Raw genomic sequence first — 15,434 nt, forward strand, 5'->3', positions numbered from 1 at the left:
AAGAGTCAGACACTTAACTGAGCCACCCAGGTGCCCCTGTAAGTTAACATGTTTAAATAGTTATTCTTTCATTGATGAATTGTGAGAAATTAATTCTAAATGCTGAAATTGTATGGACATAATGTAAATGATTGGAATGTCTTCTCCCCAGGAAAAGTAATGAAAAATAAAATATCAGTATGGAACATTGGATTTGAGAGTATTCTGGAAAGGAGTAGTCCTGAGTGGGAACGTGTTTTCTATATTCACCAGTAATTTGAAAACAAAACTGATTTTGTTTTATGCAAACTGCTGAGCAGTCATTATTAAAATAAGACTTTTTTTGAAACCTTCATTTAAAAAAAAATCAATGTTAATAAAACCAGAGTGCCTCATTAAATTCCATCTAAGATTATTTGCCACATGGAGACTCCTTTTCCACGTGGAGATCCATTTCCAGATGGACCCATTTCTGAGATGGGGAATATTGAAGGGTTCCTGACACAGAAATTGAGCCTAGGGACTCAACTCAACATATATTCACCATGTTCTATGACCATGTGTTCATAAGAACCCCTCCTCCACCCTCTCCCAAATGAAAAAACAAAAACAATACAAAGCCTGCCAAGAAGCTGAAGTTGGACAACATTCCAAATTGAAGGCTAAAATTACCTACTATTTAATGAGGAACTATTTTGTAAGAGGTGCTTAAAATGTATTCTTTTTAAGCCTCACAATAACCCTATCACATAGCTTCTTTTAATCCCATTCTGTGAAAAGTGAAGTCCAGAGGGACTCAGTAACTTGCTGAATATCACCCTCTGGGAGTGATGCATTCAAACACAGAGCTACTTTATTCCACACCTTTGATCCTACCTACCGTATGCTTCCGTATGCACACACGCTCTCTGTCTCTCACACACTCACACTCACCCTCACACATACAATACAAGAAAACTAATAGTATTTTTCAGCCCAGGTGCTTTGGGCCCAAGGAGGAGAGATAAACTCCAAATAAAAGCAAATCCTGGATCATATACGTTGACTTTCACAAAACATAATTTTGAGAATAAATTTTGACAATTTTTCAGAAAATAAACTCCAAATAGCAATGCGTAAAATCTACTATGTTATGATAAATTTATGGTGGCCAGCAGAAAACACATTCAGAAACAAACTGAATCAATTCGCTTCAGACAGAGCCAGGATATTCATCTTACTTGGTTACAGAATATTCATTTATTTGTTAGTGTTAGGGACAGACATTACATTTTACTTAGTATCCACGGGTCATATTTTCCATTAGATTTCAGACTTGAGCAGGTTGGGGAAGGGACACACTTCATTTGGTTTCAAATGGAGTCTTGTAAGAATAAACACAACTGTGGAGGCAACAACATGGAGCATAATGTCAGCATACAGCAGGGACTTAGTAAGTATTTGGTGGCACCTGATAGAATGACAAATGCAGTATATTGGCCTATTGCTATATGGTTTGTGAAACACTTTGAAGGTCCTAAAGGTTCATTGGGCACAGGCAAAATTTCAGTATCTTGCAACTGTATTTAGAAACAAATATGACCGGTGTAAGGTGGTATCTCATTGTGGTTTTGATTTGTGTTTCCCTGATGATGAATGATGTTGAGCATATTTTCATGTGTCGGTTGGCCATCTGGATGTCTTCTTTGGAGAAGTGTCTATTCATGTCTTTTGCCCATTTCTTCACTGGATTTGTTTTTTGGGGTGTTGAGTTTGATAAGTTGTTTATAGATTTTGGATATTAACCCTTTATCTTATATGTCATTTGCAAATATCTTCTCCCATTCTGTCAGGATGCCTAACATTAATAACTCAGACAACAACAGATGTTGGCAAGGATGTGGAGAAAGAGGATCTCTTTTGCATTGCTGGTGGGAATGTAATCTGGTGCAGCCACTCTGGAAAACAGTATAGAGGTTTCTCAAAAAACTAAAAATAGAACTACCCTACCACCCAGCAATTGCACTACTAGGCATTTATCCACGGGATACAGGTGTGCTGTTTCGAAGAGACACATGCACCCCCATGTTTATAGCAGCACTACCGACAATAGCCTAAGTATGGAAAGAGCCCAAATGTCCATCGATGGATGAATGGATAAAGAAGATGTGGTATATATATACAATGGAGTATTACTCGGCAATCCAAAAGAATGAAATCTTGCCATTTGCAACTACGTGGATGGAACTGGGGGGTATTATGCTAAGTGAAATTAGTCAGTTAGAGAAAGACAAAAATCATATGACTTCACTCATATGAGGACTTTAAGAGACAAAACAGATGAACATAAGGGAAGGGAAACAAAAATAATATAAAAACAGGAAGGGGGACAAAACAGAAGAGACTCATAAATATGGAGAACAAACTGAGGGTTACTGGAGGGGTTGAGGGAGGGGGAATGGGCTAAATGGGTAAGGGGCACTAAGGAATCTACTCCTGAAATTATTGTTGCACTATATGCTAATTTGGATATAAATTTTAAAAATTAAAAATTATATTAAAAATTTTTAATTAAAAAAGAAATATGTCCTACAGTGTGGATAAACTCCCAAGTTTTGTTGTATTTTCAAGTAGGTTTGTGTACATCTCCCCCAAATTACCAAAAAGCTATTCAAGGAAAAGCCATGATTGGCTTTTCATTACAAGGATTTGGAGGAAGTAATGCATCCTCTTTTCAAGTCCCTTTTCATAATACTTATTTTACAAAGTCATTTTGCAAAAGAATCTTCCCTCTAACCCTGGGTTCCAGAATTGAATGGATTATTTCATCGTCTAAAGACCTCCATGTGGAAAATAATCATAGAGGGAATTCAATGAGACACTCGGGTTTATTAACATTGATTTTTTTTTTTAAAGGAAGGTCTCAAAAAAGGTCTTATTTTAATAATGACTCCCCATTGGTTTGCATAAAACAAAATCAGTTTTGTTTTGAAACAGGAAGTACACAAAATAAGATTAAAATTGATTTCAAAGACAGAGCTTCTGCCTAACTGGAAAATAAACAAAAGAAAATATTTGGCTCATTTTTGATAAATTATTAATTTGGCTTTTGGGTTTTTTTTTTAAACAAATTGTTCACATTTGTGACAGAGAAAGGAGAAATCAAAGCTGACTTCTCTAGCTAGCAGCCTGGTCAAAGAAGGAAATTGCCCTACCACAGAATACACTATTTGCAATAAATCGCTTATAATCCAAATAAATAATTTTCTTTTTATGACTGTGTTTTTAAAAAAAAAAATTTTTTTTCAACGTTTATTTATTTTTGGGACAGAGAGAGACAGAGCATGAACGGGCGAGGGGCAGAGAGAGAGGGAGACACAGAATCGGAAACAGGCTCCAGGCTCCGAGCCATCAGCCGAGAGCCCGACGCGGGGCTAGAACTCGTGGACCGTGAGATCGTGACCTGGCTGAAGTCGGACGCTTAACCGACTGCGCCACCCAGGCGCCCCCTATTTATGACTGTGTTTTTTATAAAATACATGGAAAAGATATTGAATAGCATTCTTCCCCTTTCTTTTACAACCAGAGCTCTTGGACATGAATGGAATTCCGTAAAGGAGTTACATTCTACACCAGGTGCCTCACATTTTACAACGGCCATTTATTGAGAACCTACCATGTAGGGTAGGAATTAGAGAAATGATAACTGGAATCCTTGTCTTCAAGGGGCTTCTAACCTAGCTGGAAGGAAGGGACACATACTTAAAAGGTAAATAATAGCTCCAGGCTGTGTGGACTACCAGCCAAAGGAAAGCCACGGTCATTCTCCAGGACTTGCAAGAGAAGCCCCATCATCGGCTCCCATCAATCCAGGAACTGAGTCCCTCATTAGACTGAGGGACTTCATGCCGCGTCAGGGTAGCTACTATGCCCCTTGCTCTTGTTATCTACTTTTATGATCCTTCTTAGAACTTTGTTTTGGTATTCTGGTTCTTCGTAAATAATCAGAAGTTTGGATATTTACTCCCAAGAGCCTGGGTTTCTACCATCTTTGCACATGTAAGAGCAAATATAGTTCACAACCTATAGGCAACTAATCACATTCTCTGGCTCCTGAATATGACAGAGAATGGTAATGAATTAAGGAAAAAATACAATAAAAAACCCCACATTATTAACCACAACAGAGTGTCTCAGCCTCAACACTCTTGACATTTGGGGCCAGATATTTATTTGCTGGGGTGGGAGGAGGCCGTCCTGTGCATTGTGGGATGTTAAGAAAACATCCTCGCCTTTTACCTAACAGGTAAAAGGTTCAAATCCTGACTCCTGTCCATGGACAATTACTTAGCCCCTGGGAGCTGCAGTTTCCTCGTCTCCAAAATAAGGAACATCAATTATTAAGAGGGTTAAATAAGAGAATGTGTGCAAAGTGCCTAATAAAATACCTGGTACAAGAAGTGGTAGTCATTATTAAAAAATAATTAAATTTCACCCACAGAAAGCTCAGGATTCAGACAACCGCAGTTGCACACGTACTGGGATCAGAAGGATGGGTAGGATTTTAATTCCCCTGTTTTCTCATCTTCCACTAGGCCTTTTCTACCCTGAGGGTAGAATCACTTCCTTCTGGCTACATGCTAGACACTCCCCTTCTTCCTCATTCTTGCAAACACCTTGATTTGCCATGCGTGGGCTTATTCCTCAACAACCTTCCCATTGCTGAAGTTTGCATCTTCTTTTCTTCAGATCCCTTTTGCCCATAAATTTCTTGTTGAAATTTAATTGTAGTCACTTTATTATTACTGCATTATGCTTTGTACTGTTTTATACCATCATAGGACATTAACTGTCATCACATTCAGCCATTCATGATTTATTCAGCATGAAACTCATCAAGTTGTGAACACACATGGTCTGTATCTGGCCTGTAAGAGCCTATCTCTCTCCATTCTTTTTCTTATCTCTCTGACACTCTTACAAGGGCACTTTAATGATCTTCGTGGTCTTACATCCCACCCTCTCAGCAACACTCACAGTACCTTCTGGAGCCTTCTTTTTCCTACCAACAGCCTGGACTCATTATTAAACTTTCCAGCCAGAGGAGGCCAGGGAGGACAACAGGGTTGCAGAGCCACATGCTTTGCTGGGACCTCCCTCCAGACTGGCCTTTCGCCTTAAAGGCGAATTTGTGTTCTGTTATTTCTCTGGTGGTTATGCTGAGTCTGATGTCTTGAGTTCTAATTCCAGCTCCAAGTCACCAGGAGGCCTGGTGCTGGTTCTTCCATCATTTCTGAGACTTAAATTTCTTGATCTTTAAAATGAAGGAATGGGACTGGATGGTGAAAATCCCTTACAGCTGTCTAGAATCAAATCACACACAATTAGCCCTTCATCAGTTACAGGCTACAACATCACTAGCTCAGTGTAAATTTTAAAATGCCTTCTGTTCCTTAACTGCTGTAAAATTGTCCTAAATGTGCAGATAAATGATGATCACAAATGTGAATGGTGCCCCCTAGAGCTTTTCAGCACACAACTTCCACAGCCACCTGTTGTAGCTGGGACTAAGCCTCGTTTATCAGCTAACATGTAGGCAGGGTTTAGAAAGTCACAGGGTCACCAGTGAGACAAGGGAAAAAGAGAAGTTCAGGAAGATGGACGTTATTGCCGATGGGAGATGTGGCGAAAGAATAAAGAGACCAAAACCCAAACCAGTTATTTGAACAAAGAAATGAAAGACCTCTTAATTAGGGGAAAAGTTGAAGGTGACCAAAAAGACAAAAAGAGACTAGCATCACAGAAGCGGCCATCGTAGGAAGAGCCACTGCCCCTAGGGATAGGGAAGCAAAGGGCAAAGGTCGGAATAATTCATACCCAGAAGCCGGAGGAGTAGCCCCATGCAGTTGAAATTCAGACCTCTAGGACACACTGGCTAGAGTGAAGTGTTCCCGGAGGAACATACCACAAGGCTGTTTCTGACTGTTGGAGAAACTGCAAACTGCATTCAGCTGCTACCACAGAAAGCAAGCAGGAAGACACAGAAAACAGGAAGGGAAGAGAAAGTCTCTTCTTCCTCCTTCAGCCTTTCGGTGTCCATCTAGCCTAACAGTAATCCAGCTTTCAAGGCAGAGACATAATTTGCAGAATCCCAACCCAAGTATCACAGAAAAGAACATAGAAGGGCCATGTTTAGAACTGAAGGAATAATAAAGCGTACACAAGGTTTGTCCTTAAGCAGAGATGACAAATAGAGATCATCTGTGTGCCAATTCTAATTATGGCAGCATTTTGAGTTAAGGATTCCGAGGATATACTTAGGCAGAAGAATCTTCTGAGCATTCAGAATACCTGCCCCGAGCAGGAGGAGGAAGGGTGGCATAGAGTTCCCATCTCTGGCTAAGAGACACTTAACTGTCCCATCTACCCTTTGGGTGTCAGGTTCTGGGGATAGAGACCTGAACGCCTCAGCAGCAGAGAGTGCATAATAGGGAGTAAATAAGTCAGGGATCCTGATAGGGTTACAAATTTCTTGGCTACGACTGAGCAACTCTTGGAACAGAGAACTCATCATCTCCATCTTCAAGAGTTCTGATCCCAGGAACATTTCTTTATAAAAAACTTAGATCAACCTCATTAAGCCTTATCCACTAGCTCTATTTCCACCCCTTTCAGAAACACAGGGGTAAGTCAAATTCTCTCTCCACATGCCATCCTTTCAGATGTTTCAATTTGACCGTCATATCCCACCAAATCTTTCTTCTCCAGGTAAAGTAGCCTTAATGCCTCCAACCGTTTCTTACATGGAAGGCATAGCGATATCCCTGTCTTGTCTTCCAAGTACACTTTGACACATCCCAGCCCCTCATCGAGGATGGCCTGAAATCATTACTCTCCATGTAATTAGAATAGCACCCAGGTAAAAGGTAGAGAATGCACCTCTTTTATGCTTTCTTTTTCCTTTTGAGAGAGAGAGAGAGAAAGCAGGGGAGAGGCAGAGTGAGAGCGGGACAGAGGATCCAAGCAGACTCCTCCGTTAACAGCAGCAAGCCCAAGCCAGAACTCACAAACCGTGAGATCATGACCAGAGCCAAAGTCAGACACGCAACCGACCGAGCCACCCAGGGCTCCCTGCACCTCTTTTAAATATCCCATCAACATTTCTGATGACATCACCCTGAAAACTGCACGGGGACTTACTTTCACCTGAGATGATCCTCCAGCATTTCACCTCCAGGGTCAACAAGCTCCAGTTGCTTCAGACTCTCCCAGAGGAAAATATCTCGCAGCCAATACAAACTACCAGGAAGTTCTGCAGGAGAAGGCAAACAGCTTTGTGAATGCTTAAATAAGTTAGAAAATTAAGCTCTTGCTGATGGCGCCTGTCATAAATGTATGCTCCAATGAAAAGAAGCTTAAATCAATTTGGGTGTTCTCACTGAGCTGCAAACTTTGTTATTGTTCCTCCCGCACAGTCTAGAGGCCATAAACCATATCTAAGTGTGCGGAAGACATTTAACTTCCACTGGTGTTTTTGAGTAGATGAGATTTTATAAGTGGCTCTGTTCTACCTTTTAACTACATTTTAATTTAAATATATTTTTAATCACAGCTTTAAACATTATCTTCACTAAGCAACAAAAGTTTAAAGTAATGGCATATTTTTAAAATACATGCAAAAATCTCTTAGGGTCTTTCAATGTTCCGTATGCATTATTTCTTTTAGGTTCATTTAGTTGCACTATAATTTTATGGAGTTTTAGAGTGGTGGGGCATGCGATATGATTGCCAATTATCCAGGCCATATTTCCAGGCACATTATCAGAAAAAATCTTTAAAATGGGAGTTTAACAAGAATAGAAGTCTTCAAGAAATCACCTGATGAAAATTCCATAGGTACAGACTTCTGAAGGTTAAGGGAAGAGAGGTAAATATAACAAAGACTAGGAAGGCAGGGGTGTGATGTGAAGAATAGGAGAAATTCTGACTTATACACAGCACATTGGAGGATGGATAATCTGCTGAAATTAAATGTCAGCCTTTAGATTACTACATTCCAAGCAAATCCTCACTTCCAATGACTTCATTTTAAAGGACACGGGAGCATCCCACCAACGTGGGAAGGAATTATTTTCTGGGTACAAAAAATTAAAGTGAAGGGTCAGATACATATCATTCTAGGGAAAAAACAGAGGGCTCTGAAGATTGTGTGTATTAGTTTTCTATTGCTACTGTAAAAATTTACCACAAATTCAGTGGCATAAAGAATGCAAATTTATTATCTTTATACTTCTGTAAATCAGAATTCGGACAGAGACCTCTCTGATCCAAAATCAATGTGTTGGCAGAACTTGATTCTCTTCTGGAGGTTCTAGGGGAGGATCCATTTCCTTGCCTTTTCCAGCTTCTGTAGGCTGTCTGCCTGGTTGGCTCCAAGCCCCTTCCTCCATCTGCAAAGCCAGTAATGTTGCGTTTGCATCCAACTCATCTGGGAAAGGTTCTCTACTTTTAAGGATTCATGTGATTATATTGGGCCCACCTGGATATTCCAGCATGCTCTCCTTGTCTCAAGGTTCTTAACTTAATCACATCTGAAAAATCCCTTTTCGCCACGTAAGGTAACAGGTTCTAGAGATTAGGGCGTGGACATCTCTGGTGGCCATTACTCTGCCTACACGCTGTGTAAAACAAAGATGAGAAAATACTCCAGGAAATAAACTGCTCGCCGGGGACTTTCCTAAATGAAGATCAGTTCCTCTATCTCATGCACTTCTTCAGGACAAAATTCACAACTCGCTATGTCTCCCTTGAAAAGACAAGAGGGCAGGGGCACCTGGGTGGTTCAGTCGGTTCAGCGTCTGACTTTGGCTCAGGTCATGATCTCAGGGTTTGTGGGTTTGAGCCCCACGCCGGGCTCTGTGCTGACAGCTCGGAGCCTGGAGCCTGCTTCAGATTCTGTGTCTCCCTCTCTCTATGCTCCTCCCCTTCTTGCACTCTGTCTCTCTCTCTCTCTTAAAACTAAACATTAAAAAAAAATTTAATAGAAAAAAGACAAGAAGGCAGTTATCCACAAGGAAAGGGGTAGTAACTGATAGGAACTGATCTAGAATGGTGGCTGAGTCCAGATTAGACAGAGAGGACATGCATGGACTCTTCTAAATAGTTCACATATATGAATTGATTTAGTTCTCGCAGCAGGTCTATATGGTAGGAATCTATTATCATCCTGTTTTCCAAATACAAAATACAGAGGTTGCCTAAGGTACAGATAATGTGTGCAAAGCTACACAGTTGGTAAGGAAAAGCCCCTGCCCCAGAGTCAGAACTGTAACCCCTAGAAAACACAATCTCCTATTTGTTGATCAATTAAGGTGTGGGTTGCAAGTAACTTATAACAATGCTTTAAAAAAAAAACCAATGATTTACATTTGAATCAAGACTATCTCCATGACAACACTCTTGTTTGTTACACTCTGATGTGGATTTCTTATTATTTCATAAACTCTGAAGAAGCAACAAGCATTTAACTAGTCAATCAACCTAAGTCAGTGGTTCCCACACTTCACTAGGCATAAGAATCACATGGAGTACTTTGTTAAAATGCAGATTACTCTGCCATAACCACAGAGACTCATTTGGATCTTGGAATCTGTATTTTTAAAAAAACATGCCAAGTGTGTCTGGGACAGACTTCCCTGCATACATAAAGTGCAACATAGGGTGTCTGGAAAAACTCCTACTGGATGACCTCCCTGAGGCACCCCACGGAAGTCCTGATAAGGCACTCGAAAAGAATCTCACTCACACTTACCTCATTAAAGCACTTGTCATACTGTATGGCAAATGCCTATTTATTTATCTGTCTTCCCCTCTAGACTGCAAGGTCTATAAGATCAAGGCTGGGACACTCTCAGTGCCTTATTTCTGCTGCCTACCCCACACTCACAGGTGTAGGTACTTCATATCGAGCTGTTGTTGAATGCCTCAGTGGATAAACAAATCAATGATGAAATGGTCTCAGATCACGCAAAAACATTTTCAGGTGAATGTGTTTAGAGGCCCTAATGCCTCATTTAGTTGAATATCTATGGCCAGTATGAAGACAAATTTTTTTTTGAAGTGAACACCATAAGCTAGGTTCACCACTGAAGGACAGAACAGAAGCATCTGAGCAGATGCTCTTAGACAACAGTAGAAATAGACAGCAGTCTCAGCATTGACCAATGATGACTTCTACCAGCAAGAGACAGCAGCCTGGAGGCAGACTGTGTCCTATGTGTCCTTTTTTTACAATACTGTACTGACTCCAAATTTATTTCCATTTTGGAGAGAGAGTGATATTCCACAAATAAATCAATTTAAAAAATGTGATATCTCAAAGCAATTGTCTTGTGGAAGGACTGATCTGAGCCACCCAAAGTAAGTGCATCATAGGGTAGTCATGAAGATTTCAAGAAAATTTGCACAGTGTCTCGCACAGAGCAAGGCACAAGGCAAGCACTCAATTGATATTTGTTGAATAATAAAGTCTTAGGAAGCTATAATAAGCAAATAACTGTCTCGGCATGCCTGTGTATCTGCCATGACAAGCCAAGGGGACCCAAGTTCATCATTGCAAGAAGACTTACTGCCCAATTTCCCTTGGCCACTCCTCCATTAAATTTAAGGATTTTTCTTTCTTCTGGTATATTTTTCCTCTTGTAGGAAAAATTATACACTGCTCTTTATGTTGGCCAAGAAATTTGGGCACACAATTTGGGGAGTAAACTATGACTCTGAGGGCAGACTGCAACTCATGAATTTGGACCTATGGTTCTTCCTGAGACCAAGGCCCAACACTGTGACCACCAAAGGTGTGGTACATGTCAGTGATTCAAAATACATGCAGCCATACCACGATTTCATGGAATTTGTTCCCAGTGATAGCAAGGCCAGGTAACTTCCTGATGCATATGAGCATTTATGGCCGTTCCCCATAAGACAGCTAAGGGAATAATCAAATGTTCTTCTGTCAGCACATTAAACAAATGCCTGGAGGATCAGAAAGCAATCTCCTCTCCCATGATACATTATTGTGTAATTTCTTCGTTTCCTCCAATATTGGAGTTTGGAGATGTTGTTAATTTTAAGGCTAGAATTGCAGGACTGGATAAGGCAGCTTTCGACTCCAAATAAGTCATACTCAAGACCTCAGCAAAACCAGCAGGTCTCTCCCCAGCCTTGTCCACAGAAGCTCTGGGTTCTAGTCAGCAGGAGACTTTTGATAGAATTTATTCTCATGGTGTCCAAACTTCTTTCTTTCTTTCTTTCTTTCTTTCTTTCTTTCTTTCTTTCTTTCTTTTTTTGGCAATTGACTTCTTAAAATTAATCATGGACACATCCTCCCTATACAAAACAGACAAATGACAAGCACTGAGGTTGATGATCTGAACTCTCATTGCAGCCCCTCCAGCTACTAAATATGTAAAATTAAGAAGTCACTTACCTTCTCTGAGCCTCAGTTTTTTGTTTCCTTAACCTTAGAATGAGAATAATAGTGTTTGCCTTGCCTACCTTATTACTGCCTTGAGATCATTTGAGAGTATTTTGTAAAGAATGATCTAAGGTAGTACTAGTATGTGAAAATGGAAGCACAAAGTAGACTAGAATATGATAAAATAAGCGGGTGGTGTAAGTTACAGTTATAAAGAAGGAGAACGATTCAGGTGCACTATCTGGGATCACCATCATCACTAGCATAGTGAGCGCTGACTCAGTGCCAGAGTTGTGCAGAATGCTATTCATAAGCTTTTTCACTTATGACTCAGGTAAGTCAATGTATGGGTATCGTTATTACCCGGACTCGTATGGATGGGAAAACTGAATCTTAGCAGCTAAGAGATGGTAGAACCAGGTGTCAAACTCAGTTCTGTCGGATTCACCGCCTGTCAGTGATGTTGATCAAGGTGCTACAGTCACTCCCATACGGGCACCAAAAGAGCAATAACATTGCTCCAACATTTTTGAGGCCTTTCATAAGATCCAGATGTCCTGCAGGACTTGGTTTTCTATTCTCTGACTCACGTTGCCATCCATACACAACTTCCGTTCTCATTAAAACCAACCCAGGATCTCTCACCCCCATTCAAGGATATTATGCCCAGAGACCTGTGAATAATAACCTTCATCTCAATCTTCAATTTTCAATGTTAGTGTTTTCCTTAGATACTCATTTTATTTTGAATTCTTTCTCATTAAGAAGCTACTATCTCTGTCCTCCTTGTCTATGTTGGAAATATTTTTATTTTGATAAATTCATTCTTATGAATTTCCAGACTTGAATGTCCCAATGGCTTATAAAAGCATGAAAATTCATAACCAGAGTTATCCATAACTAAAAGCCTAATTAGCTGTGTACCAATGTCTTTAGCTTGGAAACAAAAAGTGAAATAGGACATATTAGCTTTCCTTGTATTTCTTTAACAAAACTGAAGATAGTCATTTCTCCAAGCATCACCCAGAGAGAAGAAAGAATTATCCATCAGAGTTACCAGAGGAACCTGGACTCCCCACCCACTCCCTTTCCCCACCCCTACCCTTTCTTTGTGCTCGTTGACAAAGACTTCATAGACCAGAAACACAAGGAAGTCTTCTGGGAAGAATTTGAATGTGCTCAGCTGCTTGCTTATGTTTGTGTTTTGTGCTCTCAGATGTTTCCCTATGACCTTGCCTCCATTTGAGGAAGGAAATTCTGAAAGAGTATGCTGATGATGGCAATTGTTTTAATAAACATGACATTATGGGAAAGATGGCAAAATGAGAATCTGAGTATGAGAATCAGATGGTCACAGACTCGTATTGAATGCCTGTGGTATGCTACCTCTGGCATTACAAGATAAAAGAAAGAACAGACATGTGTTCTGTCATCAGGAAATTCATCATATAAATTATACATATGTGTGTATGTGTATATACATGTATCTACATATATACATTTATTGCATACTTTTATGTGATGAGTGCTTCAGAAATATCATCTTATTCTTCACATGAGCTCTATGTGGTTGGCATTATCATCTCCATTTTACAAATGACTAAACTAGATAATAGGCACTTTATGTGCACAATCCTGAACATCCAATCACACTACTGAGCATGCGCTGTGTGCCAAGCAAGGGGGGATGGGCGGGACATGAAGCCAGATGCACTCCTTAAGGGACTTTACGATCTGGCTAGGAAACGGAGACTAACACACAGGACATTTCAGAAAAGACCACAGGATGACCTACTATTAAGCACTAAACTGGGTGATGTAATCTGCTGTGGGAATTTAAGAGGAAGTCAGTGAAAGTATATCAGGTAGGATACAGACAAGCTAAGGGGTGGGCTTTTCAGACAAGGGAACAGTGTAAGAGCAGACAGTTAATGCAGGAAACAGAAACATCCACTTTGCAAATTTTCCAATTAGCGCTCTGTATCAGATATGGATGTTAGGAGGATGAGATGGGAACCAAGATGTCTAATCTGTGGAAACTTTCTAAGGAATAGAATGTGTAATTGGCATCTGTTATTATTATTATTATTTAAGTATAGTTAACACACAATGTTACATTAGTTTCAGGCGTACAACACAGTGATTCAACAAGTATATACGTTACACTATATTCCACCACCACGAGTGTATCTACATCTGTCTCGATACATCACTATTACAATATCATTGACTTATTCCTTATGCTGTGTCTTTTGTTCCCATGATTTATTCATTCCATAACTGGAGGCCTGTGTCTCCCTCTCTCCTTCACCCGTTTTGGCCAATCCTCACCTCCCCCCGCTCCTTCCTGGCACCCATTAGTTTTTGCTCTGTATTTAGGTCTGATTCTGCTTCTTATTTGTTTATTCATTTGCTGTTGTTGTTGTTTCAGATTCCACTTATGAATGAAATAACATAGTATTTGTCTTTCTCAGTCTGACTTATTTCACTTAACGTAATACTCTCTAGGTCCATCTATGTGGTCCTAAATGGCACAATGTCATCCTTCCTATCACTGTGTAATATTCCATTTTATATGAGTGTGATATATATAGTATATATATATATATATTATATACATAAAATATATATGATATAAAAATATATATATAACTCTCACATATTTCTTCTCCATGTGTTTAATGGTGGACACTTAGGTTGCTTCCATATCTTGGCTACTTAAGTAATGCTGTAATAAACTAGTGGTACATATATCTTTTCAAATTACTGTTTTCATTTTCTGTGGATTAATACCCAATAATGAAATATAGCAGAATTATTGGATCATATGGTATTTCTCTTTTTAGTTTTTTGAAGAACCATCATACTGTTTTCCACAGTGCCTATACAAGCTCACCAACAGTGCATGAGGGTTCCTTTTTCTCCACATCCTCTCCAACACATGTTATTTCTTTTTTTTTTTTAATTTTAGCCATACTAATAGGTATAAGGTGACATCTTTTTGTGGGTTTGATTTGCATTCCCCTGATGATTAGTGATGTTGAGCATCTTTCCATATTCCTGTTAGCCATCTGTATGCCTTCTTTGGAAAAATGTCTATTCAGGTCCTCTGCCCATTTTTTAATTGGATTATTTTCTTTTTTGGTGTTGAGTTGTATAAGTTCTTTACATATTTTGGATATTAATATATCATTTGCAAATATCTTCTCCTATTCAGTAGGTTGTCTTTTTGTTTTATTGATGGTTTCCTTTGCTGTGTAAAAACTTTTTATTTTGGTATAATCCCAATAGTTCATTTTTGCTTTTGTTTTCCTTGCCTTAGGAGAAATATCTAGAAAAATGTTGCTACAGTCAATGTCAGTGAAATTACTACCAGTTCTCTTCTAGAAATCTACAGATCCAGTGCAATCCCTATCAAAATAACCAACAGCATTTTTCACAAAGCTAGAACAAATAATACTAGAATTTGTATGGAATTACAAATGACTCTGAATAGCCAAAGCAATCTTGAGAAAGAAGAACAAAGCTGGAGCTATCATGAGTCCACATTTCAAGATACACTACAAAGCTGTAGTAATCAAAACAGTATGGTACTGGCACAAAAATAGACATATAGACTAATGGAACAGAATAGGGAGCCCAGAAATAGACCCATGACTCTATGATCAATTAAATTTATGACAAAAGAGGCAAGAATATACAAGGGGGAACAGACAATCTCTTCAACAAATGGTGCTGGGAAAACTGGAGAGCTACGTGCAAAAGAATGAAACTGAACCATCTTTTAACACCATACACAAAAATAAACTCAAAATGGATTAAAGACCTAAATGTGAGATATTAAAGTATCTGTTATACTGTTGATCTGTTCCTTCCTAATGGAAACCTTCTGCCCTCTTCTTCATGTAAAGCAGGTATGGCAACCAGTCAAGGGGCTCAGCTTTCATACCTGAGAAGTGAGTGAGAATATACACGAGTCAGCCAAATAGAATCCTTCCTAGAG

The 15,434-nt window shown here is 39.4% G+C and overlaps 1 long non-coding RNA gene across 1 annotated transcript; it reads right to left on the reverse strand.

Annotated features, from left to right (window-relative positions):
• Nucleotides 1–635: 635 nt before the first annotated feature.
• Nucleotides 636–8,825, reverse strand: LOC123380911. Its single transcript, XR_006587308.1, has 3 exons — nt 8,277–8,825; nt 7,159–7,270; nt 636–1,361 (listed from the first exon to the last, which is right to left on the reverse strand). It is a non-coding gene; the product is annotated as an uncharacterized LOC123380911 (long non-coding RNA).
• Nucleotides 8,826–15,434: the final 6,609 nt, after the last annotated feature.

This window comes from Felis catus, chromosome D2 (genome assembly GCF_018350175.1).
Source record: "Felis catus isolate Fca126 chromosome D2, F.catus_Fca126_mat1.0, whole genome shotgun sequence".
NCBI lineage: Eukaryota > Metazoa > Chordata > Mammalia > Carnivora > Felidae > Felis > Felis catus.